Raw genomic sequence first — 6,000 nt, forward strand, 5'->3', positions numbered from 1 at the left:
CTGCTGATTACTAGTTAATTGTCATTAATAAGTGACAACTGACATTATGGGGGCTTAATGCAGAGAGAACAGAAAAGAGCCACAGATATTCTAATGAGCTGACTCCTACGTGCCCTCTATTGTTGTCGAAAATGAGGAGCTGTCGTCATTGTTCAGGAGATGGGCTTCAATTGCTCTGGAAAATATTCTCTTTTAATTTCTTTATGCATAGGTAATTCCTGGTACTCTGTATTTCTCCCTCCCACCCCCCTGCTTCGAGCGTGCACACGCACACACACCTGCACACAAGCACACTTCCTCACTGTCCCCGGTGAGCGTGCTGAGATCTCCCAGCTCACGAAGAGCCGTGACTTATTCCTAGACCAGGAAGTTGTCTACTCTTAAAAAGCTTATATTCGTAGAGCAGATAGCAGAGAAAGGCCACTTCACTTCGTAGTTTTAGTTGGCTTGGGTGGGACAGAGGTGGAGAGGTCCAGAGCTGAGCAATGAAGGCAGGAGAAGGGGAGGAATTGATTTCACGAGAAAAGATCCACCAGCCATAGCCGGAAGCCGAAAGTGACGATCAGGGCATACGAGCACACGTCACAGCCAGTCTGCCCGGGGGGAGCATGACTCTTCCCAGCCCTTGAGCTTTAAAACAATTACAACGACAAAAAATCCCCACAGAATCTTCCAGAAGAGAAGCTGGAAATGAGGGGAAATGATTCCATAGGTATTCAACTTTGAGCTGCCTCGGTTGTGATGTGTTTTTGGTAAACTTTATCCAAACACAATTTGCTCGTTAAAATCTTTACTCATCGGGACGACTGAAGCAGGAGCTCCGAGTTCTGTCGTGTGCGTGTGCGCGTGTGTGTTGTGTGCACACTCGATCACAATACTTTGTTCTGTTATTAGAATAGAAAATACAGCAAAAAGCACACAGCAATGTCTCCCCCTCGCCTCCGACCTCCCCCAGCCTCCTGCCCGGCCTCTGGCGACAGACACCATTGTCTGTTCTACGTGTGCGCGCTCCACTCTTGGATTCCACATACGAGTGAGACCACACGGTATCTGTCCGCGGTGCCCGGCTTATTTCACTCAGCACAATGTCCTCTATGTTCATCCGCGTGACTGCAAGTGACAGAGTTCCTGCTTCGTAAAGGCTGAATAGTATTCCTTTGTGTCTAGGTGCCGCATTTTGAAAAATAGGTGATGGATACATTAATTAGCCTGATTTGATCATCCCACAATGTGTACGTGTAACTGGACATCACAGTGTGCCCCATAAATATATACAATTATTTGTCAATTAAACGTAAAATGAAACTTTAAAAGAAAAGCAAAAAGCATACAAGCAAAATAATTTCTGTGCTGACTCGAGCCATCTACTGGTATTCCGCACCTGTCTGTGGGGAGGAGGCAAGGTGTGAGGGTGCAGGTGGCACTTACTATCAGCTCTAATACTGAAGGTTTCCAAACAGGACCGTGGCAGAACACTCTTGGAGAGAGCTCAGGCTGCAGCCACTAGGAATGAGATGTGTTGTTTTTCAAGTGCCAACACCTCCTAACAACAATTTTTCGTGCTATCAGATCATTTCACACCGTGCCATTCTACCTTCTCTCAAGGCTTATCACACCAATGCAGTTTCGAGCTTGATATCTGATGGCTGCACTGCCTCAGAGAGAAATCCTGTCTCCTCCTTAAAACTCTGCTGTGGCAGGCGTTCCGGCGTGCGATGGTGAGCCCTCTGCCCGTGCTTATTTCTGTTGAACCATGGGTTTGGGAACAGCAGCAACATTTTGAATTGCAGTGAGCAGAGGGGTCAGGCCCCCTCCCACTCAGAGCCAGTCTCGACTTCCAGATGATGCCAACAGGCCAGAAAGAGACGGCCAGAGGTGACCATCCTTGCCTTCGACCCAGCTTGTGGGCAGCCGTATGGCACTGTCGACACATGCCGTGTTCTCAATTACAAACGTTTGAGTTCTGTGCATGTGCGCTGGAACCACATCTGAAGCATTGCACACTTGTGTCGTTGAGTGTTTGCACTTAAGTTCTCAGCTTTACCTTTAGAGTTGGTTTGTTTTGTTAGAAAATGCTGGAGATTGGTCCCAGCTTGGTTTCACGCATAACTGTGGTTAGCACGACACCAACATCCTCACCTAAGTTTTGCACGAAAGTGTGGAAAAGGACGTGCTGAGCCTGTGCCGGGCACTAGCTTGCCACCCCCCAGTGGACACTGATCCATCGTGAACCAGGCCTTCCCAGGCGTTGTGCTGGTGTGGAGAGAACACGGGAGTCGGAGGCTGAGGCCTGGACCATGGCTCGAACCTCAGTTGCTTTATGCATCAAAATTAAAAACACCTACGGAATGTGCCTCACTCTGTGCTCAACATGTGGGTGGGGACTAATAAACTGTAGTTGTCATCACTGTCATTAGTCTTGCTCGATCCGTTACAGATGTACCTTAGCAGACAGCTCTCCCTTTCTCATTTCTTGTTCACAAAAATGTCATGAAAGACACTTTCAAATGCCTGTTTTAAGTTGGTAAACAGGCAAATGCACTGGTAGATCCATGAGATTAATCATATCTTTGAATCCTAAGTTGTAAGAATAAAACATTAGCTGCCTCGAGGGGTTGGACTGTATTGGGGTGTCCTTCTCCATCACCCCCACATTTTAGCTCCATTAAAGTCTGATTGTTGCGGCACCTAAACTGTGAGCATCAGTACAGTCTGCAAGAAGGAGAAAGGGTCTAGGCAAGGAGAAAGTCAGTCGTGGAAGATGAGGTTGCCTGCCAAGGTGGGAACAGAGAGATACCTTTTAAGAATCCGTAGTCGGGATGTCCTTCAACCTACTCGCCGCACAGATTTCCGAGAGAGATGTGCAGAGAGGTCACTTGCCCAGGAGCAGCCTTGATCACTCTAGAGCTCTGGCCATGGCCCTCACTGGGCTGGCCAGGGGATGAGCTTGGAGTGCCCCAAGGCCGCAAGCCCTCCATTGGCCTCACAGAAGAGGGTGGAAACCCCTAATGCTTGACCAAGAGCCCCATGCGAGTCTTGCTTGGGTTCTGGGGGGCTGGGAGGATGGGGTGTGAAGCCTTCCAGAGAATAGGCATTCTCCAGAGACCCAGGGGCTGGGATCTCCCTCTTCCATTCCACAGCAGTCCCAGAGAAACCCAATCATTGCATCCTAAATCCAGCTGCTCTCCTTGGGTTGGAACGAGGGTGGGGGAGAGATAGCCCATGGCTCCCTCTTGAGTTTAGAAGGTGCAGCCAACAGGTGGCCGAGCAGTCTCCTGGCAGGGGTCACGTGACTTAGATGATCAAGGAAACATTAGGTCATATTCTGGGACTATTTCAGTTGTTTTATTGTTGGTATTTTGGTGATGTTCAGGTTACATTCAGAAACAAGCATCCTGTAGTTATTCCATTTGGATCTTCTTCCAGACCACACGTCTGCTTCACCCCACCCTCCTGACCTCATCAGCTGTCTGCATCCAGGTGTCTTCAGCTGCTCGAGTCGCTGCTCATGCACCTTAGCTTCTGAGCTCCTGTCCTGATTTGGCTCATCTTCTTTTAGCTCCACCAGCCTCAGGGCACAAGGCCTCCCCAATGCTCACCGAGTGTCCCCCACGTGGCAGGTGACAGTCCAGGTGCCCAGCATCCCTTACAGTGACAGTAACACACACATTCTCTGTCCTCACGTAGCTTCTAGCAAACTCAGTGTTTGTGTTCAATTTCCAGGTGCAGAGAGGCAAAGACACATTTCCCCTCCTAACACCTCGTTCACTCCAACCTTCATTCCTCCAGCCAACATTTGCTGCTGAGCGTTTGGCATTCAGCTAAGCATTAGGAAACAATGCGAGTAAAACTCCAAAAGGTTAAGCTACGATTTAGAAAGGATAAAAACGGACTGGTTAGAGTTCAGAGTGGTGGGGCTGTGGGAGGTACCCGGGCTGGGGCACACGGGAGCTTTCGAGATCCAGGAAACGGGCCCGAAGAGAGGTGATCATCACATGTTGGTTTATAATTCTTGTTGTGAGTTTGTTGTGAAATCAGCCTTAATATCAATATTTTATGGAACGAACTTTACACTCTGAATGACAGTCCCCACATCCAGGGCCGGGTGGGCGTCTCTCTTGCCATCAATGGCAGGGGCGTGATTCCGAACTTCGCCTATTCTTCGTTCACAAAGGAATGAAGCCCCCTTTTCTCTGTCACTTCTTTGTTTGTCTTGATGACCTACTGTATGTATCTGCCATTGCTGTGTAACAAATTACCTCTTACTTTGTGGCTATACACACCGACTTGTCCACCTGAGGTTCTGTAGGTGGGAAGGCAGGTCCTCCGTGCAGGGGCTCACCAGCCTGGCCTTGCTGCGACCCTTCCTGGGGCTCAGGGGCCTCTTCTGAGCTCTGGCCCAGTTCAGTTGCTTGTGCTGTTGGACTGACATTCTCAGCAACAAGAGGCCACCCCCCCGTCCCTCCACAACACGGCAGTTGTGCTCGACGAACGGGATCTATCATTATTTGCGAAAATGACGCTGACATTCTGTGCTGGGCCACTGATGATCTGTGGCGGTAAGGATCCTATCTGAAAGTTGGGTTGTCCCTGTGAGCAGACATAGGTCAGGTCAGGAAATCAAAGAGGAGGCCACCATGGGCTGTATTGAAGGCTGAAAATCAGCGTCAAGAGAGAAGTCACTGAGCTGCCCCCCGGCCCATGGCTACGCCTGGCCGTCAGTCCGAGGAAGGTCCTGTTGGCCACGGTGATTTGAGGACAAGGGGAGAATAACGTGTTTCCGAAATAAGCTTTGGAGAGCCAATCAGCTTGCCTTTGGCCCCAAATGCTCTGCAATTCTTCTAGTACGTGGCTTGAAAACATCTTTAAAAAGGTACACAAGCATCCTCTCTGTGGATAATTGTTGGTTCACGGAGCATTTATAATCACAACGTAACTACATTTTAGCTAAATAAATGCGATAACATTACATATGATGTTGGTTCATAATCAACAAATATGGTGAACAACAGGACGCAGTTGCCCCACACACGCGATTTGGCGACGGCCAGCGCAGGGCTCATGGGAACCTGCGGCTGGGACGCCAGCGCCCTCGTAGCTCTTCTTCCAACACTCACCTGCGCAGCCCGGCCCAGGTGGGCCACGCCCGGACCGTGCGACGTCCCTGCGAAGTACCCGCACGGAGGCCGCGCTGACGGCGGTCTTCTCCAGGACGCGCTGCTCACAGCCCCACACTGAAAGGAGTTATTTGTTCAGTGTTACTATTTCTACCAGTGCAGAGCTGGCAATAATGAGCTTCTCTTTGTTAAGACGCTGCTTTTTGTCAAGATATTTTTAAAAAGTGTTTGTGTCGGGGGAGACCAAGGTGGGAAACTGTGAGGAGGACGGTTCTGTGCCGGGAGGGGCGTGGGGAGGATCTCCGAGCAGAAGCTTCCTTCAGCTTCTTTCTGTTCCGTGGCTGGTGTTTTGATTAGCCTGTGCTTTAGGCTATCATTAGCGTCTTTTGGGGGAAAGTATTCAGTCCATAAATATGAAAATAAGCCCGTAATTGACCCTTGGACTGAATTTGTTTCCATTAGATTTTGCCATTGAAAACGGCACCTATCTGGTGCGCTGTGAGGCAGGCTGATGGGGTACCCGCGCCTGGCGACAAAGGCCCTCCTGGCAGGGCTCTGCGTCAGGAAGGAGAGAGGGCGGAAGGGAGGGAGTAGAGAGGGACGAGCGGTTTTTCCCCAGCTGAAAGCACAATTGGATACAACGCAGAACTGCCTGCTGAGTACTACCCTTAATGCCAATCAATCTGATGGCCGTGGCCCAGCCAGTGGAGCCAGGAGCCTGTCGCAGGAAGCCCTACCCAGTGTGGGCAGGGTCCCTCTAGACACACCTGGGGCAGGTGGGGAAGGTTAATGTCCTGGAGTCCCCGAGAGAGAGGATGCAAAATAACAAAACAGGAGCGTGGAGGCCTCACCGACCCTGTGCTGACGCAGGGAGTGTTCTCTG

This window comes from Propithecus coquereli, unplaced genomic scaffold (genome assembly GCF_000956105.1).
Source record: "Propithecus coquereli isolate 6110/MARCELLA unplaced genomic scaffold, Pcoq_1.0 Scaffold296, whole genome shotgun sequence".
In the NCBI taxonomy this organism is placed as follows: Eukaryota; Metazoa; Chordata; class Mammalia; order Primates; family Indriidae; genus Propithecus; species Propithecus coquereli.